This window comes from Apodemus sylvaticus, chromosome 13 (assembly GCF_947179515.1).
Source record: "Apodemus sylvaticus chromosome 13, mApoSyl1.1, whole genome shotgun sequence".
NCBI classification, from domain to species: domain Eukaryota; kingdom Metazoa; phylum Chordata; class Mammalia; order Rodentia; family Muridae; genus Apodemus; species Apodemus sylvaticus.
Window position 1 is genome coordinate 1,479,336 of NC_067484.1, and position 26,431 is coordinate 1,505,766.

General features: G+C 36.6%; 1 protein-coding gene across 7 annotated transcripts in view; it reads right to left on the bottom strand.

Annotated features, from left to right (window-relative positions):
- The window catches only part of LOC127663791 (uncharacterized), a 741,437-nt gene that overhangs the window by 27,319 nt on the left and 687,687 nt on the right, over positions 1 to 26,431 (bottom strand). The window contains exons 5-6 of one of the 7 annotated variants that reach the window (XR_007973028.1): positions 20,910 to 21,025; positions 8,937 to 8,970 (exon numbers count right to left, since the gene is read on the bottom strand). The exons of the other annotated variants lie outside the window; for them this stretch is intronic. The gene's annotated coding sequence lies outside the window, so the exon portion shown is untranslated. Of the gene's footprint in view, positions 1 to 8,936; positions 8,971 to 20,909; positions 21,026 to 26,431 lie in introns of those variants that run through there. 7 annotated transcript variants of the gene reach the window in all.

Genomic DNA, 26,431 nt, shown 5'->3' on the forward strand with positions numbered 1-26,431 from the left:
CTGTCACCAAAACCTACTTAAAGATGGATGGAAAGATCAAACTCTACAAATTTGTCACCTGGCCTCTTTATCTATGCTGTGGAGCACATACCCACATACACATTATGCACACTCACACTAATAAGTTAATTTTTAAAAGATGGGGACAGATGTTTGTACACTGACATAAAAATAGAAACACAGCTGTGGTCACAGCCAAGTGGTTAAGGCAATAGACTAGAAATCCCTTCTCCAAGCACAGGTTCCAATCCTGCTGACTATTTGCTGGTCTGTTTAAGCCCATGTGTAATGTTAACACTCAACAGAATGCTGTTCTTCATCCTTCAAGTTTGAGGGAAGTCTCTAGTCACTGTGGTTATGAGCTTGGAGGATTGTAGTGCGGGATTATGAATAGAGATATTGCTATATATGTATACTAAAAAAAAAGTGAGGGGCTGGAGAGATGGTTCAGCAGTTCGAGCACTCATTGATTGCTCTTCCAGAGGTCCTGAGTTCAATTCCACATGGTGGTTCACAACCATCTGTAATGGGATCTGATGTCCTCTGATATATGTGAAAATAGCTACAGTGCATTCATAAACATAAATTAATCTTTAAAAAGAATATAGGAAAGAAAAAATGGCAGAGATCCTATCTCAAAAGAAAAAAGCCAGGCTCTGAGTTGGAAGCCAGCCTGGTTTCCAGAGTGAGTTCCAGGACAGCCAAAGATACATAGTGAAACCCTGTCTCAAAAACAAAATCAAATGGTGATGATGATGATGATGATGATGATGATGATAACAGCAATAATAACAATAAGAACAACACGTTACATGTAACAGTTATCAACTGTAGGATATAAGACATGGGATCCTTTTAATGTGCTTTGCACATTTCAGTACAGATTGAAATTTTAATTATAAATACTGGATTTTATTACTTTTTTCTGCTTAAAAAATGTTTGAGATTATTTAGCAGTTGAGGGAACTAGCTGATATTCCAGAAAACCAGGGTTTAATTCCCAACACACACAGAGACAAGCATCTGTAACTCTAATTCCAAGGCTATCAGCCGCCCTCTTCTGGACTCCATAGGCACTGCATGCACAGGGTAAACATTAAAGGGGACGTGGGGAGCTAGGGCGTGCTATTAATATCAAATATTTCCAAATAGTAAGGAGGTAAGCTGAGGGCTCAGAGTCTGAAAAGAAAATCACACTTGATGAAAACAGTAAGAAAAAGTTCATAAAAGATTAAATGGAAAAATGGTAAAGCGCACAATGAAGGGGATAATTTGGTGAAAAAATTAACATTTATATATGGAGAGTCTGTGTGGTTGTGCATGCTTGGCAACTCAAGGTGATTCTCATAAGTTCAAGGCCAGCCTAGTCAAATAATAAAGACCATACCAGCCTGAGAAAGATCTTTTCTCTTGATTTTAAGGGTGGGGGATTAAAAGAGGGTGGTACATAATACAAATAAAGGTCTCTAAAAAAGGAATAAAACTAGTTTCTGAGGCAATAGGAGGAGACTAGCAGAAAGACAACTAGGAACAGAGGTCCTCTAATATATAGCAAGGTACTGAAGGCTAGTCTTGGATACATGAGACCCGGCCTCCAAATAATAAGTCATCAGAAATTAGCTAGAAGTGAAAAAAATAAAATAAAGCTAGTATAAAGCATAACCATGAAAAAGGAACGATGTAAGGCTGGAGGAATGACACAGAGCACTTACCACTCTTGCAAAGGCTCAGTTCTCAGCATCTGCATGTGGCAGCTCACAGCTGCCTGGTCCTCCAATTTCAGGGATCCAGTGCCTTCTTCAGGCCTCCAGGGACACCTGCACCCATGTGATGTTTATATTACTCATTCAGACACACGAACACAATCTTTTTAGTTTTTTTAAAAGCTGTTTTTTTCCATGGAGGGATGAACATAAAATGTAGCACAGATATCAAGGATTAAAAAGAAAGTAATTAGTCTTAAAAATAAGCATTTTAAAATTAGAGTAGAAAATAAGTAGACAGACAGAATTTGAGAAAGCTAGAAATCCATAAAAGAGCCAAGAATATATGTAAAGGGGTATTAGAAAAGTCTCTACAAGATATCTGCACCTCATTTCTCCCAGGTCACTTCATTTTGGTTGATTTAATTCATTCAAAAGCTTCACAATATCTGACTGGAATTCTCATGCTAAAAAGTAGCTACTGCCCCTCCAAATTGTGTAATTAAATAAGTAATTGTCAAATTTACTTAATAGTGTTGCCCTAAAAAATTTTAAGGCAGATGTTTTTCTAATAATTACGCTAGTTCTCAAATGTTTTTTTTTAAATGGATTCACTTATCCTCTACTTTACCTAAGGATCATCTACCTGTGCCTCTCCTACCTCACTTTACCCACTCCCCCAAAAAACCACCTTACATAAATAAATAAATAAATAAATAAATAAATAAATAAATAAAATAATAAATTAAAAAATTAAAAAAACCCACCTGGCTTAGTGGCAGCCAATTTGTGAGTATACAAACTTTCAGTGTCAAGTTAGGACAGAGGAACTAAAAAACTCATAGGTAAAAATCACAAAGTAGACAGACAGACTGTATTTATTATTGTTCACACATAAAAAGATTTGACTATGGGGAAGAAAAAAGACATTGAAGTAGCAGTGAAGTAAAAATATTTCTCCATGTAGAAAGTATTGGTAGAAAGTATTGGAACAATTAACATGATGTTAAGGAATTATATAACCAACTGCTGAACATTTGAAAACCAAGGTCATATTTCTGGCACAAAACCTCCTTTTGTTATTTTTGTAAATTAAATCACAAAAGTCTTAACTGGGTATGGCACATGCCTATAATCTAGCATTGGAAAGTATGAGGCAGAAGGCCTACTGAATTTAAAGTAACCCAAACTACATATCAAGACCCCCTTTTCAATTAAAAACAAAAACAAAAACAAAAAACTCTATTTTGGGGTTCAGAATCTGTCAGTGGTCCAGCACTTGCCTAAAGAGCTTGGTCCTTTCTTTCCAAACGGGATACACATAAGAAAAGTTACTTGGAGGAAGCGGTTTGGGTCAAGATAGGGTTTCTCTCTGTAGCACTGACTGTCCTAGAATTCTCTCTATAGACTAGGCTGGCCTCAAATTCAAAGATCAGCTTGTCTCTGCCTCCCAAATGCTGGGATTAAAGCCATGCACCAGCAAAACTGGCTAAGAAAATCTATTCTTGGCAGCACTAGAAAAATTCAATATTGGATACAGATTTAAAAAAAAATTATGCTAGGTGAAGATGGGTAAAATAACTACATGTCTTAGGGTTTTACTACTGTGAACAGATACCACGACCAAGGCAAGTCTTATAAAAGGCAATATTTAATTGGGGTTGGCTTACAGTTTAGAGGTTAGTCCATTGTCATCAAAGCAGGAATCCAGATACTCACTGGTACAGGAGAAGCTGAGAGTTATATATCTTCATCTGAAGGCAGCTAGTAGGGCTGACTTCGAGGCAGCTAGGGTGAGGGTCTTAAGCTCACACCCACAGTGACACACCTATTCCAACAAGGCCACACCTCCTAATAGTGCCACTGCTTGAAACAAGCATATAAGCCATCACACTACATAAATACTCAGTAACTATCAATCTTTTTGTTTTGTTTTTCAAGATGTTTCTCTCTGTAACAGCCATGGCAACTATCAGTCTTAAAGTAACACTTAAATGTACTAGGCACTGATTACACAGACTGTAAATAGTGTGGAGTGTCCTTTAGTAATTAAGTGAAGGTTAGTTATACTATCACAAAACAGCATACCATATTTTTACAGAATTTTGGCATAACACTTTCTCTGAGTTAACACCTCAGACCACTATCACTGAGATTTAAATACCACTCAAATCCATGCCAACTTATTTTCAATCAGTCTATCCTCTTCACATTATTGAAATAACTACAAGATCACTTTCTTGCACTTAAGTCAATAAGTGCTTTTTAAGAACATACTATAAAGTACTTAAAATTAACAGCCTTGTAAATGTCATTTAAGTCTGTCTGCTTTTCCTTGTCTTCTTTATCTTTTTTTTTTTATTCGATATATTTTTTACTTCCATTTCAAATGATTTCCCCTTTTCTGGCTCCCCACTCCCCGAAAGTCCCATAAGCCCTCTTCCCTCCCCCTGTTCCCCCATCCACCCCTTCCTTTAAGGTTTATTTATTTTATATATGAGTACATTGCAGCTATCTTCAGACACACCAGAAAAGAGCATCAAATCCCATTAACGATGGTGGTGAACCACCATGTAGTTGCTGGGAATTGAACTCAGGACCTCTGGAAGAGCAGTCAGTGCTCTTAACTGCTGAGCCATCTCTCCAGCCCTTTATCTTTCTTTTGTAAGCACACTTCCCTAACACAGTAGTTCTTAACCTTTCTAATGTTGCAATCCTCATGTTGTGGCGACCTCCAACAATAAAATAATTTTTTGCTGCTACTTCATGACTGTAATTTTGCTTTTGTTATGAATCATAAATGTAAATATGATATGCAGGATGGTATCTGATATGACCTCTATGAAAGGGTCATTCAACCACCACAAGGGGTTGTGCCTCACAGGTTGAGAGCCACTGCCTTACCACTTGGCCCTTTCCCCAACATTTTGTGCTTCCTTACTCTTTTTCTAAGCTCCCTCCCACCCTCCACCACAGCCATGTAAACTAACCTCTTATGTGGACAGTTTAAATGGCAGGGTCTTCTCCTTCTCTCCTCCGTTGTCCTCCACTAAGAAGCTATTAAGATTTAGTTTGCCAGATCTCGGGTTTTTCTTTCAAACTCTAATAAAATTGTCCTAGTACCTATCTCCCCCAACAAGTAACATTTTAGAAAGCTTCCATTTATAAAGTCTTTCCCTGTCCTTTGTCCTGACACCTTTCTAGCTATTTTCTCAGGACCTGTCCCAGGCACACGGTCTCTTCTTCCCTAAACAAAAGTTACAGATTTCAGAAAAGCACTGGATAAAGTGGCCAGTGTCTCATTAGTACATTCAAAGTTGCCACAAACATGTCTGCTATTCACATTACAAACCAACAGCCAACACTTTTAGAAACATACAGTGAGAAATACATTTTATAACCCACAATCAGAGTTGAATAGATGGCAGATGGTTCAGCAGTTAACAGCATTGATCTGTTTGAGGAGTCAGGTGGCTCACAACCACTACAAGCACAGTTCCAACGAGATCTTACAAGTTCAACCTCTGAGAAGCAACTCCACTCACATACACATACCTACACAGAGACCTGTATATGTACTGGGTTGGCTTGATATTGCTTGTATTCTAGTGCTAATACTGGTTCCTCAAGACCAGTATTAGCATTGCTCCAAAGACCAGAGAGTCCTAATGTAGAGTCAATTGATGCTATGTGACCTGGGCCCCAAGTTATTTCCCATTGGTAAATAAAGATGCTCACAGCCTACAGACATAGGCAGGGATTAGGATTCCAGGGCTGGAGGTCAGAGGAAAACCTTGAGAAAGGGAAAGAAGGAAGTGAATGGAGGAGAAGCTGCCTCCAGTTAGATTAATCTTGAAGTAATGGCCATGTTGTATGGCCAGTTAGAGTTAAGTGCAACCCAGAAGAAACATGGCAAATTATATAATAGGACTATTGGCTGGTAAACAGAAATAATAGTATACAGGATAGATATCTCCCCAGCTCTTAATGCTGATTAAGGCTTATTACAAATACAAAGTTTGAGTGTGTCTTTTATCCAGGAACTGAATGATCAAAGGAGGGTAGAAACTCGGGATTGGGATTTAAAATTTCTACAACATGAGCACATAATTATAGATAATAAAAATAAGCTGGGCAGTAGTTATACATGCCTCTAATTCCTGCACTCAAGAGACAAAAGCCAGCAAATTTCTGAGTTTGAGGCCAACCTAGCCTCACACACGTGCGCAGGGAGGGGGCAGTAAAATGGGGTGTTAATAAAAAGAATGAGCTGTTAACTAAAATGGTCTTACTATATGGACTTTATATGAGACAGGGTATCACTATGGAGCCCTGCTGCCTGGTGCTGGGATTAAAAGTTTGCACCACATGCTCGAGTAGCTATCTTTTAAAAACCCAGAAGTGTGTGTGTTTGTTGATCAACTAATAATACTTGACACAAATGCATGTAAGGATAAAAAATTCAGTGATCCCTTAAGAGTTGAAGCTTTAAGCCTGGATTCCTAAACAATGTTCCATAAGAACTTGGTTTAGGAGAATAATTCTCATTATTTTATAGCTACACTAAGGGTAAAGGAATCCTATCATCAAAATGTTCCTCTGTATCCCCTAGAGGTACTATGCCTGGAGGGAATAAAACCAAACACTATTTTAAACACAGAAGAATAAACATGAAGAACAGACCAGAACTGTGTTAGGATCATAGACCAGGTTACTTACATAGTATGATTTGCAAAATTTATAAAATTTACCTCAAATAACAATGTGATTGTGAGAGAGTTATCTCTAAACTGGTTTCTGGTGGCTACTGGCAGCTATGAAAGAATCCTAATGCCATGCCATGACCAGATTCACCTAAATCAACTGGCAAAACTGATGGATGCAAATATATCAATTTTAAAAGAAACATATGTTGTTTTCAAAGAAATATGTGAAGCCGGGCAGTGGTGGCGCAAGCTTTTAATCCCAGCACTTGGGAGGCAGAGGCAGGCGGATTTCTTAGTTCAAGGCCAGTCTGGTCTACAGAGTGATTTCCAGGACAGCTAGGGCTACACAGAGAAACCTGTTTCAAAAAACCAAATCCAAAAACAAAAACAAAAACAAAAACAAAACAAACATATGAGCAACAATGACTGCTAAAAACTATAACAAAGCATGAACCACCCTTTGCCCACTGTGTAAAACATGAACTCCCACATTGCTTTAACTTTTTCCTCTCTTTTTCCACCTTATTTTTGAGGGAGCTTCCCTCATTTCTGCCAAATGTCTACTCCAAGATAACTGGGTTAATTCTCCTATTTCTATCTCTCATCTTGCAACAGGAGTGTTGGGATCACAAACACAGGCTACTACATTACACTTTTTTTTACATGGGTTCTGGGAATTGTCATCACATTTCTATAGCAAACATTTATTGAGTCATCTTCACCAGCCCTTCTTTTTATATATATCCACTTTTTGAATATATATATATATATATACATATATATATTCAAACAGCTACTTGAGGGCTAGGGGGAAGGACTTACAAGAAGGAAGTGCAGTCCCAAAGAATTGCAGATGTAAAGATCTGTTATCATTCTCTAGCTCATTCGCCTCATTTTCAACAACTGGTAGTCAGTTAATAAGTTATTTTATGTCCTAACACTAAACTAACAAAATATAGTCTTATAAACTATACTCTGTGAAGACCAGGTTATAAAATTATTAAAATAGACCTTGAAAGTTCCCTTAAGTAATAAAACACAGATATACAGAATACATTCTATGTAAAAATCTCAGGGCCAGAGAGATGTCTCATTAGTTAAGAGTACTGGCTGTTCTTCCAGAGGCCCTAGGTTCAATTCCCAGCACCTATTGGTGGACAGGTCACAGCCATCTATAAGTACAGTTCTAGAGGTTCCCATGCCATCCACCTCCTCAGATACCAGACAAACACAGTGAATATATATATGCATGCAAAACACCATACACATAGATATTAATTGATTTAATTACATAAAAAGGAGCTGTTTTTAAAAAGAAAAAAATTGCAGTCTTATTCTTTAATAAATAAGGCATTAAGAACAGTAAAACTGGGGCTGGAGAGGTAGCTAAGCAGTTAAGAGCACTGGCTGCTCTTCCAGGGGACCTGGGTTCAATTCCCAGAGCCCACATGGCAGCTCACACTTGTCTATAATTCCAGTTCCAGGAGATTAAACACCCTCACACAGACCTACATGAAGTCAAAACACTAATGAACATAAAAGAAAAATAAATTATTTTTAAAAAGTGGTGTTAAAAAAATAGTAAAACTGTCATCCTTAATTATGGTGTTTCCTTTGGGGTCAAGGCATGGTAAACATGAGAAGGAAAATCATTTCCATAGGGAATTGAACCTAGGACCTCAGTACTCTTAACTACTGAGAAATTTCTCTAAATTGCATAGGACTTTTTTCTCTTTTGGCTGGAGCAATGGCTCAGAGGTTAAGAGCCTCTAAAGGATTTGAATTTGATCTTAATACTCATATCAAACAGTTTATAATCAGGTGTTACTCCAGCTCCAGGGGATCCAACAGCTATGGCCTCCTAGTGCACCTTCATTCACATGAACATAATCTCACAGAAGCACACATAAATATATAATTAGAGATGAAATTTTCTCTTCTCCTCCAAGCTTACAAAAATTAATATCCTAAATTATAGAAGGGGTGTGTGTGTGTGTGTGTGTGTGTGTGTGTGTGTGTGTGTAAATTATTTACAGTCAGGCAATAGTAGCACATAGCACACATCTTAAATCCCAGGATTAAGGGGGCAGAACCACGCAGATCTCTGATTCTGAGGTCAATCTGGTCTACAGAGAAAGTTCCAGGACAGCCAGGGCTACACAGAAAAACCCTGTGTGTGTGTGTGTGGGGGGGGGGTTACATATAACCTCACTAGAAAAAGCTTTTCATAACATATTTATTCCAGCAGCAACATAGCTTAAATTTCTGAAGCTATCTTTTTAAAAACATGTTTTAGACATTAGAGCTTCAAGCATAACACAAAGGCTCTACACATGATCACATTGAAATGATACTCGATATAACCATTTTGCTTGCTACTTTAGAATTTTTTTCAATTTTCAAAATTAAGTTTTAATTTTAGTTGAAGGAGTGAAGATGTCAGTTCCAGTATACTTACTAAAGTGTATCTGGAGGACCAATAATAAGGACTTCCCAACGATAGAGATCATTGTCGTCTATTAAACCAGCTGAAAAGCCTCCCACTGGATTTTTGTTGAGTTCTGTGGAAAAAGAAAATTTCAATAAAAACTTTAAAACAGTTTTTCTCCAACAGGTAAAGTATGACCATAAATAAGCTATAAACTATGAAAACTATTAAAATGCTACTTCATAACTATAAAATTTCCATACAACAAGGAAGCCATGGGTATATTAACCTATCCAGATGGAATTGTTTTGTCTTCCTACATCTACCTTGGGATTCAACCAAAGCTCTTAGAATTCTGGGTAGGTTTTATGAGAGGCAATCAAAATGCAAATAAGGCTGATTCTCACAAGAGATTTTAGTTGAAAGAAAATCAAAAGTCAAATCAAATCAGAAATGGCAAGTTTTCTATAGCCTTTAAGACTAATTCTTAAAAAACAACCAAAAGCACTTTTACGTCAGAATTGCCGAGTGTTTTCAACTCTTACTTACATTAACATCTGTCTGATTGCCATGATGCCTTGAGGTACATTCAACTATGCAACAGGAATAGCTTTCTAAGAATAGCTGGTGCCTACAGAAATAGTGATGGTATCATAAGATTCTTCTCTTCTAAACAGTGTTCTGCCATGAAGAATAGATGATGAGGGCAGAAAATTAAGAATCGAGACAAGGAACTAGTAAGGTAGAAAAACAAAGGCCAACAAAGGATCATCAAACAACAGGTTAGGAAGAGTATAACCTTAAGAGTTTACAGAGATGGACGTAATAAAATAAGGATGTCTTTGTAATGGGCAGATCACATGAGTTTTTCAAATAGCCTTAAGTAAGTGTAACTGACATTAGAGGTATACTATATATACCTATAGGTATATATAATAGGTATACTATATAATTTGATAATTTTAATATACTATCATCTTTGAAGGCAGGATAAGAATCATGATAGTAAGTATACACAACAATCACCAGAAAAGTTATTATTTTGTCAAGAGAGCTGAGGACTGACTGATTCAAACTGGGCAGTGAGTAAGGACAAAACATGTTTAAGAGCAGTTTAGAAAGGACTTGCCAGAAATCTAAATGAGTACATGATTCTCATACAGTACTTGCCCATCATCAAGATAAGCCATCTAATCATGAAAGCAAATATAATACAACACAGAGTACTATAAAATGCCAAACAGTGTGCTGGTAACTATGGAAGCACTAACTCCATAACTTTGAGCAATCAAAGGTGGTTTTAGTTCAACAATTACAACTTCATATAGGGCTATTAGGTCCATCTTCATTTGTCAATCTACTGGAATTTGAAATTACTTGGGAGACACACCTCTTGTGCATGTCTGAGGGTGCTTCTAAAACAGTTTAATTTGGAATGTGGTTGGAACTATTCTAAAAGGATTGTGAAACAGAATACAAGACTCATACCCACTCCCATCATTTTACTGCTGTCACATTGCAGCTATCATACCTTACCAAGCATGACGAACTAAATAATTGATGAACCATAAACAATTCTTCCTAAAGCTGTTTTGATCAATTATTTTGTCCAACTAACAATAAAGTAATTAATGTACATCACAACATGCAGACAACAACAACAAAATGATAAAAATAAAGAATTAAATTGTATTTTAACACAAAGAACTTCTTTTCTTGGATTTTGAACACAGATTTTATAAATCTAATAAGCAAAGCAAACAGATAAAATCTGTATTTTAAAATACCATTAAGATATGATTTGCATTTTAAACTTATTATGTTTATAATCATATACCTTTCACTGAATCCCAACTATGTTGCTAGCTACTAAAAAAGAATACACATACACACTTTAGTGTTGATGGGAATGGTTCCTTTGAGGTCTAGCTCAAGAACTGCCCTCCTATCTTTGAAACCTTTTTAAAAATAATTTATTAAATAATCTTGACTTCTGTTAAAAATCCTATTCATTATAGTTGCAGCCTGTATTGTATTACCTAGCATTTGACTATCATGGGTTCATTGTTCCAGAAAAATATATAAGTAAGGACAATGTGAAATAGGTAACCTAAAAGTAGTACAAGGAATAGGGGTTAAAGAAGTACAAAAGAAGGGCATATAACAATCTTTAATAGCTTTAAAAAAAAAAGGCAGGAAGAGCACCACAACTCTGAGGCCAGCCAAGTCTATATTGTGATGTCTAGTCTCAAAAGTTTAAAAAGGGGGAAGAGGGTGCAGCACAGAGGGACACACACATTTTATTCCAGAACATGGGAAGTAGAGGTGGGTTAAGTTGCAAAATGACTGTGACTAATAATGAGACCCTGCCTTGGAGGGAGAAAGGGAAAGAGAAAGACTTATAGAATATCTACAATGAAGAACTGGGCCTATACTGAACAAAGAGGCATAAATGAAACAAGACAAAATGGCAAAAACTTGAAAGTAAAGGCGTTTGTTAGCCATATTAAGTTTCAACTTCATACATGGAGCAATGATAACCCTTGGAAGAATTGGAATGTATTTGTTCTTAATACATTTTCAAAAAGTAGGGCGAGCTTGGGAGGTTTAAATGTTCAAAAACCAGTTTTAGAAGTTGGATAGATAGCCGGGCGTGGTGGCCCACGCCTGTAATCCCAGCACTTGGGAGGCAGAGGCAGGTGGGTTTCTGAGTTCGAGGCCAGCCTGGTCTACAGAGTGAGTTACAGGACAGCCAGGACTACACAGAGAAACCCTGTCTCAAAAAACCAAAAAAAAAAAAAAAAAAAAAAAAAAAAAAAAAAAAAAAAAAGTTGGATAGATGGCTCAGAGCTTAAAAGATGATATACCAGGGAGCTTGAGAGATGGTTCGTTATTTAAGAGCACTAACTGCTCTTCCAGATGTCCTGAGTTCAATTCCCAGCAACCATATGGTGGCTCACAACCACCTATTATAGGATCCGATGCCCTCTTCTGGTATCTGAAGACAATTACATTGTACTCATATACATAAAATAAATAAATAAATCTAAAAAAAGAAAAAGAAAGAAAGAAAGGAAAAGAGAGGAAAAGAAAAAAAGAAAAAGATGATATAGCAGTTGCAGAGAACTTGAGTTTGATTCCCAATACCCATATTAGGTGTAACTCCAGCTCTAGGGGAGACGATGCCATCTTCTGGCCTCAAATGCACAAACCCATATACAGACACAAATGTATACATAGTTAAAAAGAAAGCAGTCATTCTTTAAAAACCATGCTAGGCATGTTGGTACATACTTATAAATAACACAAACACTGAAGATACTTGATGAAGTGGTGAAATGGTTTTGAAACTAGAAAAGGTTAATGGTTGTATAATACTGTGAACATAGATATGTTTATCTACTATTATTTGTATATATGTTGTTTATTACATTTGAACATAGTATATCTCATCTTAGTTCTTAAAATGACACAAATGTATTAAAATAGGAAACACAAGATGAGATACTTGTTTGAAAGGGGGAAACTTACTTAATGTTAAATTTCTACAGCACATATATGTTGTATATGTTGGGAGAGGGGCTGTCTTTGCAGAGTTATAGACTGTACTTTGGACCTTGCATACACTAGGCAAGTCTTCTACCACTGAGAGACATCCTCAGAATATATCAGGGTTTTTGCCAGAGAGGAAAGCAGGAAAACAAAGAAGCTAATATGTTTAACAGAGTAAATAGCCAACAATGATAAGTTCACTCTTCTACAGCATGGAAACACTATCTCAATTAAGGCCATTGGGTTCAAAAAAGAGAGCCAAAACCGTCTTCAGCATAAGCAGTAAAGATAACTAGAACAACACTAACAAGGTTAAGGTGGAAAAGTGCAAGTGGAAATTGTTTCTCTAAGGTTTCGATAGATAGAAAAATTACAGTAGCCATAGCCACGAGCAAATGAAATTCATGCAATCAAGTAGTTTTATTTGGTTGATTTTTCAGGTTTTTTTGGTTTTGTTTTGTTTTTTTAAGGCACGATTTTGTCTTAGTGGGCCTGAAATTTGTATGTAGACTGGCTGGCCTTACCCTTTAGCCTCTTTGCTAAGACTACAGACATATGACACTATAATGGTTGTGGTTATTGCTGCTGTTGTTTTAAATAGGATCTTCCCTTGCAGCCCAGGCTATAGAATCAGACCTCGCTCTGAGAAATAATCAACTAATTTGGGGCAGGGGGAGAGGCATGAATCCACAAAAACTAAGAGTAAGCATAATAGTGTATACTCTCTGATTTCAGCTTTTGGAGGGTGGGAAAAGAAGATCCTGTCAGACATGTCTCTAAAAGATGAGAGCATATGAAAAGTGAACAAACATGAATTATTAGGATCAATACAAATTCATAAAGTGTTTTTTTAAAAACTAGGCTTATATACCAGAAAAGGTTCAGGGAAACAGTCATCTCAGTATGATGAACATTCCTAGTATCCACAATATGGTCTTCTAATACAAATTTACAGCTAACAGTGAAGCAGGGTTTTGTGAAGAAATGACAGATTCTAAGTCTGAGGCATAAGGAAAAAATATGTTAGGCTCTTCTCAATACTCAATAAAATGTGTTAGGCTCTTCTCAATACTAAATAAAACAAAAGCTATCAGTTAGAAGCCCCACTGGCTAAAAATGTTATGAGTTGAGTATTAGTATGAATAATAACCGTGAAGGATAGACAAATGTATTTCAATACATGAGTAACTAACATACACACACAAAACCAACCAGCCATGGCTGTTATAATTAGGTGCTAGTAAACCATTTTGTCATTTTGATTTGGGTCTTATCCCACAGCTGGCTTAATGCCAGCACTCAGGAGGCAGAGGCAGACAGATATCTGTGAGATCAAGGCTAGCCTGGTGTATAGAATGTGTTCCAGGACAGCCAAAGCTACAGAGAAAAAAGGATGGGAGGGAGGGATATACTTCTTCAACCATGTAAAGAATCAATCTCAGGTCAGCAGGCTTGGTAACAACATCTTTTCCACAGAGCCATCTCATCATCCAATTCTTGGCCTACTCTGTGCAAGCAATACATTATTTTGAAAACCAAAGAAAGTAGAAGAACCTTGCACTCTATTATCAAATACTGAAATAATAATTATGTTATCAAATAACATCTCTCTCTAAAAAACTCCAGTTATGCGATTGTTTATGGAGCCCCTGGGTATGGCTAAGTTGAACATGCACAATTTTCTGAATTACTCAAACAAATTTAACTTTTCCTGATTCAAAAGACATAGCTTCTTCTTCCTCCTTTGTATCTTCCTACTTTAAGAAGCTGCAGAAATTTAAAGTTTGCCTTCTCTGGGTTTTTGGGTCTTGTTTTGCTTTTTTTCTTTTAAAGCAAGATTGTCCTCTGGCTTAAAAAATAAAAATACATTAAGCTGAAAAGTTTCAGAAATGTCACTTTATTACTTTTTCTACATTTTTTAAAATTTCTATGTAAAATGAATAAGCCAAATAAATCTTTAAAAGATAAAAGTCATTATTTTTGAGGTAATCTCATGTAGCAAAACTGAACCTGTTCAAAGCTCATAGTAAGAGTCAAATATAAAACGGGGCGTGGTGGTGCACACCTGTAATCCTAGCACTTGGGAGGCAGAGGCAGGCGGATTTCTGAGTTCAAGGCCAGCCTGGTCTACAGTAGAGTGAGTTCCAGGACAACCAGGAAGAAACCTGTCTCAAAAAAAAAACAAACAAAAAAAAAAAAAAACAAAAAAAAAAAACAAAAAAACAAACAAACAACAACAACAACAACAAAAAAGAGTCAAATATAAAACACACAGAGAAACACGTTAAGAGAATCCCTGTTATGAATATAACTAATAGAAGCTACATGTGAGAAATTATAAGGACAAGACCTGGGATTGCAAGCAATTTTCTATAGAATCTAAACATTAAAGAGGTGAGAGATGTTTATGAGTTAACTGAATATATGAAATCTGACTAGATAACAGATATTAAGAAATATCTGCCAGGCAGTGGTGGCACATGCCTTTAATCTCAGCACTTGGGAGCCAGAGGTAAGTGAGCGAATTTCTGAGATCCAGGCCAGCTTAGTCTATATAACAAGTTCTAGGATAGCCAGGGCTATGCAGAAAAACCCTGTCTCAATAATAAACAAACAAACAAATAACAATGATGATAGTAATAATAAAAATAAACATTTTGGTTTTTTAGACAAGGTCTCACTATCTGTCCCTAGATAGCCTGCTCTGCCTCCCTAGTGCCCCAGAACTAGGGTTAAAGGCAAAAACCATGACCCCAAACTTAGAGTCCCATCTTTACAGCAGATCCTCTTTGAATCTTTTTTTTTTAACTTTCCATCTTTGCAAGTTTCTGGCTTTCTGAGGTAAAGTCTCACTATGTAGTCCAGGCTAGCGTTGAATTTATAATCCTGCCTCAACTTAGAATTGAAATTACAGAAGTGCACCATCATGCCCAATTCTTTAAACCATTAAGGTAACATATAAAACCTTTTATCTAAATATTCTGTAGATTCTCTTAAGTAAATTATGGTTTACCAAAATAATGTTAGCACTCTATCACAGGAATTGCTACACATCTACTGTAATAGTGTTGAGAAACAGAAAAGAGGTGTGTTTTGTAATTACTGTAACTACACAAACAATCATTTCCTCAACCTTCATTAATAAATCAATATTGGAAAAATACCAGTGGTGGTTTGAATGAGAACAGCCCTCATAGGCTCATGTTCATATACCTGGTTCCCAGTTTGTAGAACTGTTTGGGAAGGATTAGGAGGTATGGCCTTAATGGAGGAGATGTGTCAGCAGCAGTGAGCATTGAGATTAGCACTGTGTCTCTTGCTTGCTGTTTAAGAGTCAAATTCTCAGGTGTTCCTGCCACCATGCCTTTATTCAACCATCATAAAGTCTAATCCTCTGGAACTGTAAGCCCAATTAAACACTTTCTTTTATAAATTGCCTTGGTCATGGTGTTTTTTCACAGTAATAGAAAAGTAACTAATAAAGTGATATATCAACAAACAACTGCAAAAATTTTATTACATTTCTACTATAGTTTTTTTTAAAGATCCAATCTAATAATCTTTATAGATTTCTAATCAACATTAAAACTGCTTACAATTAGAATATTTTTCTTTACATTTGAGTCATAGGCTACAGTGAGCTGACTTCCTAACTGGTTAAAAAAAAGGGGGGGGGACCATGGAGCAGACAGGCAAAAAACAGTCATTCCATATTTATAAAGACTTTCTAATATTCTGCCAAAAGGATTTTCTTCCTTAGAATTAACAGGTACATTCTATCACCTACATCTGACCATGGTGTGTCATTCTCAGGTTAAATAAAGCTGTTCTGTTGTCAAAGTCATCTAAATTCTCATTCTTTCTCTCTCCCTACAAACTTAAATGACTCTTATATTCTAAACATATCCTGATGAGTTTATCTAGACATATCCTGATGCCCTTTGTATGTTGTAGCTCGTGCTTAAATACAACATCATCAGCATACTTCTCTGCTGAAATCTGATGCAGCAGGAATTCCTGAGAACAGAAGACCATATACATTATATGGTATTATATGTCAGGACTAAGTCTGCATTTCAATTCTCCTTAGTCTTGCCAAATTTAGTCATCTCATTTTTTTCCCCAAGCTTCATTTTCTTATCCATAAAGTAGGATAAAACCTATAGTGGTATTATAAAACAGAAAAATAAGATGTGTGCATATAAGTGCTTGAGTCTGGAAGGCAAGGACCAACAGCTGGTGGTTTCAGATTTGACACAGGGTCTCTCGCTGAACTTTGAGCTCACTGATTTGACTAAATTGGCTAGCCAATGAGCTCCAGGGCTGCCCCCGGCCCTTCTAGCATTAAGTCCCTGCAGGGAATCTAAACTGGGATCCTCTCAAGCTTTGGAACAGGCAATTTACTGACTGAGCTGTTTCCTCATCACCAAAAGAAGACACAAAATATTGTCCTATCTTAGGATACATGTAGAAAATGTTAATTATCCATTGTCTTCCCATAGTCTAACAAATACAATGTTCTTTAGAATCTCAAGAACAGTCTCAGGAAGTAGAAGGAGGGTCTTTGAGTTGACGGGTAGTTAAGACAGCATGGAGAGCCGGGCAGTGGTGGCGCACGCCTGTAATCCCAGCACTCTGGGAGGCAGAGGCAGGCGGATTTCTGAGTTCGAGGCCAGCCTGGTCTACAGAGTGAGCTCCAGGACAGCCAGGGCTATACAGGGAAACCCTGTCTCGAAAAAACCAAATTAAAAAAAAAACAAAAAACAAAAAACAAAACAAAACAAAAGAATCTCAAGAACAAGCCTATACCTTCGCTACCACCTTTTAAGAAAAATACTAGCCAGCTCCAAACATCATCCAAACTATGTTTCTAATGAGAGTTGCTGTGAGCCCTCCTCCCCTGACTCCCTGCTTACAGTAAAAATATTCTAACTTCCAATATTCCTGAGGGAAGACTTTTTTCCTCACCATTTGTAAACCTACAAGACATCTATTAATACATGCTTAAACCTGTATTAAAATGTTTACTAAACTCTGTCTGCTTCATAATATGCTGTCTAGTCCTGACTTCTTTTCAAGTCAAATTCACAAATGCTGGTTTGGCTTGAGTCAATTTTCCTAAAACTCTTTGGGAATATGTTAGGCTGCTGAGGTAGACAGTGTGAAACTGCCTCCTTTACCTGTATCTCAAAACGCTGACAATAAGATACTGTATAAGTTTACTTTTAAAATGTAGTTTAAAAAATAAAAATGACTAACTATAAAAGTTGAAGCTAGAGAAATGTCTCAGTGTTTAAAAGTCATATATAAGCTTTCCGTAATAAATACAGCCTAAACTAATTCACAAGAAAATAAAAATATAGAATAAATAGAACATATTTGAGCAAGAAGTACTAAACTTAAAGCAATAACATGGGCATCTAGGAGAAGGAAATCAAGTAAAAAAAAATGTGGGCAGAAGAATCAAGTTGGTCTCAGATTTATTTCTCCATAACAATGCATAGCTGGTAGTGACAAAACTACAGAATTCTAAAGCAAAGTGTGATACAAAGAATAAGGAAGTCAAAGAAATCAAACTAGGATGAACAAGATTGTGGATGAACCTTAGAACTTGTTTCTTAAATTTTTTTTCTTTTTTACATCATTTATAGTGTGAACATGTACACTGCACCATACTGTACATGTGGAAGTTAAAGGACAGCTTGCAGGACTTAGTTCTCCCTTTCTACCATATGAATTGAATTTTGGTGGTCAGGCTTCGGGACAGGAACCCTTACCCAGTGACCCATCTCTCTGGCCTGCTTCTTGTACTGCTAAAAATGAATTTTGTAATCCGAAACACAAATAATAATTACTGAGTCCACACAAACACCCAAAACTAAAAATATTACCACAAGCCTAAAAATATACACGATTGCTCAGCAGTTAAGAATATTTATTACTTGTGAAGGTACCTAGGTTTGGTTCCAGCAACCAAATCGTGGCTCATAGCCATCTGTAACTACAATTTTCAGAGATCAGATACCCTCTTCTAGACTCTATGTGCACCAGGCATGCACAAAATATACAAAAATATATGCAGGTAAACCATACATACAAAAAAATTAAAAGGCAAATTAATACATATGTATGTGTACTTTTATATATAACATAGATTGGTTCAATCTCTGTAACTGCATGGACTGATGATTTGGTCAAGTACAAGAGTACTGTTTTTATCTAAAAATTGAATTGATGAGTACCAAAATAATTTGGCTGGATATTTTTTGGTTGAGACAAGCATGACATGAAAACTTAAGTCACATAGGTCAGAATAACAGTCACCTATACAGAAATATATCACCTTGAATAATAAAGTAAAAATACTTATATGATTAAGTAGTAATCTATTTTCATGTAACTATAGAATATTTATAAAAATACAAACAGTATACAAAACAAACACTCAAATATATGTATTCTAAAACACTGTTGAGAGAGCTAGAGCAATGACTCAGTAGGCAAAACACTCATACATATGATGTAAAATCATTCTTTTGAGAGGAGGGAGGGAGGGAGGGAGAGAGTGTGGGAAGGAGGGAGACGGAGAGAGGAGGGAGAAGGAGAGGGAGGGACGGAAGGAGGGAGGAGAAAGAAAGAGAGAGAGAGAGAGAGAGAGAGAGAGAGAGAGAGAGAGAGAGAGAGAGAGAGAGAGAGAGAATTGAGAGCTAGAGAGCTGGTTCAACACCTAAGAACACTTACTATTCTTGCAAAGGACCCAGGTTCAGTCTTAGCATCTATGTGGCAGCTCACAACCACCTATAACTAAAGATCTAAGAGGTCCAATAACCTTTTCTGGCCAAGGGTGGTACACTTACAAATATCCAGGCAATATAATCATACACACGCAATAAACCTATTTAAAAAAAAAATCAAGCCGGGTGTGGTGGTACAAGCCTTTAAAGCAGAGGCAGGCAGATCTCTGAGTTCAAAGCTAGCCTGTTCTACAGAGCAAGTTCCTGGACAGCCAAAGCTAGAGATTTCAACAGCCCCTACCCCTGCAAATCTTCCACTACTTCTTAGACCTAGGTGTATGGGAGAAAATAATCTAAGCTAAGCATCAGGCCATACCAGGTTCAATACAAGGCATATCAAGTAAGACAGTATTGAACCAGCTATGATACACTCTATTATGGTTTAAAAATATATGAAACATCATGTATGTTCACGCGTGGAGCATTTGGCCACCAGCTGGTGCTGCAGTTTTAGGAAGTTGTGAAAATTTGAGGATTGTGGCCTAACTAGCAGAAGTGGACTGGTGAGACAAGGCTTTAAAGGTGATAGTAATTTCTGGTTCTAACACAAATGCTCTGAATCCTGATCCATTAGGCTATAAAGAGCTCCAGGAAAGTGATCTATCTTCCTGCTGCAACACTATTCCTGACCATGAAAAATTATACTTTTTAAAACCATAAGCAATTGGGTGGGTGGTAGGCGGTAGAATCTTGGTGGGGGGGGGGGGAGAAATAGAACCATGATCCAAACAAAACGAACTTTTCCTTAAGCTGATTCTGTATTGATCATAGCCACAAAGAAAGTAATGAATATACAGATGCATATTGATTCACTTTCTGGTATATCCCTCTATCCTGCTTTAAATTCATTTTCAAATCTTTTCCATCTAAGGTGATGGAAATAATATACTTCTGTGATCTGAATCATGACTGACTTTATCCTTTATTCACTTTCTAGTAATAAAAGGGAGAGTTCTGACCTGTAAAACCTTTCTAAAGCAACCAAAACTTTTAAAGCCTATCTTCTTGACTTAGAAATGGCTATTCCTAGAAGAGAAATAACTGGAACATAAAAATATTTTTGCTGGAAAAATTCAATAATAATTCAAGTAATTTTAATTACAACTTTAAAAACTCAAAATGAAAGAAATATTACAGTACCAGGATATGAAAAAAAATTACATACCTATTTAGTATACTTTGAAAGAGTAGATGCTGACATGAGAAAATTTAGTTGTTTGAAGAATGAAATATGGCAAATATATCATCTATCTCTTTAAAAAACAGAAAGTGGGGTTGCAGAGATGGCTCAGTTGTCAAGATCACTTGTTGCTCTTGCAGAGAACCTGGGTTCAGTTCCCAGCATTGGCATAGTGGCTAACAAGCATCTGTAACTTCAGCTCCAGGTCATCTGGCAGACTCTTCTGACTTACTTGAACTCCAGGCACACAGGTGTACAGACATACATTCAGGCAAAGCATTCATGTATGCAAAATAACAAACCTTCAAAACATTTTAATAGCAAAACAAAAACTAAATTCTTCAAGTGTATACATATAAAAAAAACCCTTTTGACCTAATATTCTAGTCTATTATTCAAGAGTTCCAAAGTGCCAATATGAACCTAAGCCAATAAAAATTCTTAAATTTTTTTCAAAAACTACATAGTTTGCCCATGGTTCTGAAGGATGGAGACAGATAGAAGAACATGAACTGGTCAGCAAAGTGTAGGGAGCAAAATACTCACAGAGGGGCTGAGGCGAAGGAGGAAGGCTAAATCTTCTGGGCAGAACCCCAGAGAGGCGCCAAGTCAGTGACCGATGAACGAGGAAGGTCAGTAGTGAGAAGTGGGACTGAAAACATCTGTCATAGCAAGAAGTCAAGAGAGAATGTCTAAAGTTGATAAACCAAAAACACAGACACTATAAACATATCATTTAGAAGCATGGAGTTAAATCCCCAGGAAATCTGAACCAAAAATATTTTATGAAAGCAGTTGTCCCTAGGGAGCAGCAACAACTCTTTAGTAGCAGTTTATTAGAAGAATTTTAGGTATTTAATTTTTAGCTTTTATTATTTGTAATTTACATTTTATTCATTTTGTCTGAATATACAACCAAAATTTTACTTATTAAGTCAGGGCTATAACTTATTTGACAGTGTTAGTCACCGACAAGATGTGGAATCAAACAAATCTACTGTAATTTGACCAGAATTCCTTTCTCCTAACAGAAACAAAAAATAGTATTGTTAGTAAATGTATCGTTTCAGTTATAAAACATTTGCTTATATGTGTATATGTGTATATATGTGTATACTAAAATGCTAGCCAAAATACCTTGCTGTTATTTTGTTTTGTTTATTTTATGAGACAAGCTGTCTGTGTGTATCTCTGGCTGTTCTAGAACTTGTTCTACAGACCAAGCTGACCTCAAACCCAGAGATCTGCCTATCTCTGCTTTCCCGAGTGCTGGGAAGACTTCCACTTCCACCTAGCCTACCTTACTGTTTCTATGATCAATTTAGCAGCCAGAGAAACCCCTATAAACCTAAATCGTGTTGCTGTTCATATGGAAGCCTAATCTCACTTGGTGAGGGCCTTAAAAAGTCCTTCAGAATTTACCAGTATCTCACTCCCACCTTCTGTCTCTGGGTTCAGCTACTCTATCATTTTCCTGCAACATTCTCATCTATATCCCTGTTGCAGATGCTGCACTTGTGGTACCCTTCACACATCCACATTCACTCCCTCACCAAGCATTCTTAAATGTCACCCTAACTTTAATTATGACTCCCATGTTCTTAGGAAATGTAAACTTTTCCTTTCCACTTAGTATTCTACTACATTTTATTAATTGTGTTTAACTCCTTTACTTCACCTAGAATGCTAGTTTGAAGGAACATGAATTTTTGTTTATTAAAGCCCCAGGATCTATTATCTATGGCAATAAGTGTTTGACAAGCTAATGGTTGGTTAAAAACAAAACAAACAAACAAAGAAACAAAAAAAAAAAAACCCAGAAACATCACAGGAAGCAGTCACAATATTGATAATTAAGTAAAATAGTTTAGAATCCTTAAGAAATTCTGAGACATATATTTGCACCTCAGGGGGAAGAAGACAGACAGAGAAAATTAACACAAACTTGCTCATGAGAGAGCCTGCTCCATTAACAAGTGAAATGGCCTTTTTTATTCAAAGTCAGAGTAATAATCTCACACATTAACAACAACTAGTCACAGTCCCATTGTCCACTACAGCCTTCAAGTCTGAATAAAGATCAGGAGCACATTGTTCACCATCTTCAGTTCCCCACCCAGAACAAACACAAAGAACAAATTGGTACTCTGGAGAAATTCTTACAAAAGAACTTTTCATTGTGGTACACATGAATGATAGAGAATACATCAGTCATAACATCAAAGAATTTCATCTATTCTGCATGGTAACTTACTCAATAAAAAATAAACTTTATAGACTTTTAATGACTATAAGTAAAAAGTAATTAATCATAAGTAAAAAATAATTAATCATCCTTTATTGATACACAGAAACATACACAACAAACAGAATTCTACTATGCGCAAGCAGTTTATATATCTTCAGAAAGAATTATGATTGAGCTTTTACCAAATCTTAAGTCATTAACAAAACACAAAATCTGACACAAAGACTTAATCAAAATCATTTGTTTTTGTGTTCACAGAGAATAGATTTTGACATGGCTACTCTATAACTGTTTTGAACCCATCTTCTCAAAAACAACATAGCTTCACCTTTTGACATTACAAGTACTAAAAGCATTTGTAAATAGAAGGTAAATTGAAAAGCCTGCTCACAGACATACATAACAAAACTGAATGAAGTGGTGAAGCCACTATCAAAATGAAACTAACAAACAAAACAAATCCACAGTATAAGTAGTAGTCCTAATACTGAAGAGAACAAACTTAGTAAAGATTATCAAGAAAATAACATATCAGAACAGAACAAAGGAAGCATTTAGTAAATAATGAAATGGAGCCGGAAATGAAGATGGGCAATTATATAACTAATGCTTAAGAAAGAATTCCAAAAATTAAAGCATGTAAGATATCTAAGAAATTTTCCTGAACCCACCGATCGAGATGGCTTACCACTAATAGGAAAAATGTAATAGAGAATCACACCAAGAGCGAGATACAGTCTAATAAAGTTACTGAACTTCAAGGATAAAGAAAGAAATCTGCCAATACCCAGGCAGAAGTAGGTCACCTATAAAGGGGAAAAAAAAAGTCAGGCTGGTCCCAGACTTCCCTATAGTAACCCTATAGGCCAATAGATAAGGGAACAGTCTGTTGGGTTTTAAGGAAAAAGAAGTGTAGCTCCAATTCTGACTTTTAATTTAAATATTAAAATATTGTCAGACAAAACATCCTTTCACTTGAAAGCCATGAATAGTACTTCAAAGCTAAGAATGCTGAGAATATTGCCTTCATGCAACCGCTCTCAGAAAAGATACTTGATAAATATAATAGACTGAAGTGTATTAAGGCTTCGGCTTTTCAGTAACAACAGGTTACTGTACAGGTCAAGTACAAACAGCAAAGGACCATCATTCTAAAATGCACTCAATTTCACGTTTTAGCTTATTTGAAATCAGCATCCATATTACAACTGATGATGTCGTGGTTTGACAACATTTATCCATGTTAGCAGTTTATTACATGTTGGCTTTATTAAAGGAAAATAAAACATTAAAAAATTGATGGTATCCTAAACAAAATGAAATAAAGTATTTTTGTAAGATGAGAAGAACAATGAGAGCAAATTAAAAAGTAATTTTAAAAGATGATAAAAAAACAGGCAGAAACACAAGCAACAACAACAAAAAATGACTAATATTACAGAAGTAAACCCACATTATGTGAACAAGTAAAAGCATTTTAAATTGGGTCCCCCCAACCCCCCCCAAAAAAAAACAAAAAAAAACTAATCCTGATCCAACTACATGGATCCATCTACAGGGTCTACATGAGACAAACCTAAAAGGGTGACTTTGAGAAGTTAAAAGTAACAGTTAGACAAAAAATGTATCAGGCAGATATAAACATTTTTGAAACTCATTAAAGAAAAAAACAATGAAACATTGAGAGCCAAAAGACAGAGTCACTTTTTCTAGTGATCAAACTCCAGCCAGACATCGTGACCAACACCTCTTATCCCAGACTTCTAGAAGGTAGAAGCAAATAGATTCAGAGTTCAAGGCCAGCCAGGGATACAACATGGTAAAACTTCCAACATTTTTTAAGACCCACAATCTAAGTCCTTTCAACTGATCATAAATTAAAATTAAGTACTGAGCATTCAATTAAATGTTAGAAAATAAAAAGGCTAAAAAACAGAATAAAGGAATTTCAAGATGTCTTAAATTACTTAGAGAACAGATGCCTCCATAATTTTAACTCTCACTGGAGCTGAAGCCAGTGAGAAGTCTAGGCAGGTAAGGGTGTTTTGTTGCTAAACTTTGGGACTTGAGTTCAAAACCGAGAACTGATTTCCACTACACATGTGCCCATGGTACACATAAGCTCACATACACACAAACCTACACAAAATAAATGTGTAATTAAAAGCAACATGTGACAGCACACACCGTGAATCCTAGTGCTCTGGAGGCATAAGTAGGCTGATCTCTTTGGGGCCATCTCAGTCTAACAAAGGAAATACCAGGCCAGCCAAGCCTACATAGTTAAGACTCAGTGTTTCAAAACAATAAAGGAGCTATATTTGATGGCTCAATATTTGAGATGGCTCAATATTTGAGAGCACTGGTTTTTCTTCCATAGGACCTAGGTTCAATTCCCAGCACCCACACGGTTGTCTGTAGTTCCAGTTTCCAGAGAATCTGACACTCTCACACAGGCATACATGCAGGGGGAAAAATCTAGGTGAGGTGGTACACACCCTTGATCCCAGCACTCAGGAGGAAGAGACAGGTAGATCTCTGAGTTAGAAGCCAGCCTGGTCTTGAGTAAATTCCAGGACAGCCAGAACAACTCAGAGAAATCCTGTCTCAAAAAAATAAGTGTTTTTTTTTTAAGTTAAAGTTCATCATTAGCTACATAGTCGGTTGAAAGTCAGTCTGAGCTATATGAGACCCTATTTCATATATTGATAAATAGAAAATACAAATATCAACTTATTTCCCCATCAGTTTGATATTGTAAGGGTGGAGTGTTTACTGAATCATGAGAGCTAGAAGTTCAGATCATAGTTACCCACATAACAAGCCAGGTATCCTGCACACACATGTAACTTACCCCAGCTTCAAAAGAATCACTGAAGCTTACTGACTTACACCCTGGCCAAAAAAACATGAGCTCTAAGTCCAAGGCCTTTTTGGAATAAGTGTGGTCTCGTTAGAGGAGTGTGTCACTAGGGGTTTGGCTTTGAAGTTTCAAATGCTCAAACAAAACTCAGTGTTTTTCTCTTTCTGCTGCCTGCCAATCCACATGTAGAACTCTCAACAACTCTTAACACTATGTCTACATGCCTGCCTGCAATCATGCATCCCAACATGACAATAGACTAAACAAGCTCCAATTAAATGCTTTTTTTTTTATAAAGAGTTGCCATGGTAATGGTATTTCTTCACAGCAACAGAAAACTGACACAGGCATACAATGACAGACACACACACACACACCTCTTTAAAAATTCTGTGAGAATAGGTAAACAGTGCGTAAGAGCATCTGATGCGCAAACATGAGAACCGATGTTTAAGTCCCCAACACCAACAAAAAAGCCAGGCAAGAGCCAAATGTATCTGAAACCTGAGTGTGGAGTAGAGACAGATGGGTCCAAGAAGCAAGCTGGCCAGATAGCCTAGGCAAAAGAAGAGGTTTGTTGGGCTGGGTAGCACACATCTTTAATTGTAGCACAGCAAAGACAGGCAGCTAGCTATTTGTAAAAATCTAGACCAACCTGGTCTGCACACAGAAAGTTTCAGCTAAGTGAGGGCTACATGGTGAGAACCTGTACCCTCGCATCATAAGAAAGAGAGGGGGGTAAGGAGGGAGGGAGGGAGGGAAGAGAACAAAAGAAAAAGAAAGAGAAAGAAAAAGAAAAAGAAAGAAAAAAACCTCTTCATGCCTGTGGTACATTTTCACTTTGCTATTTGGTCCTTGTGCTGATTAAGTTTTAAAAAAATTATTTTAAAACTTTCTTTCTTTAAGGACTGTCTTAAAGTTTGGTTTGATACTGCAATTTTTTGAGGAAAATATTTG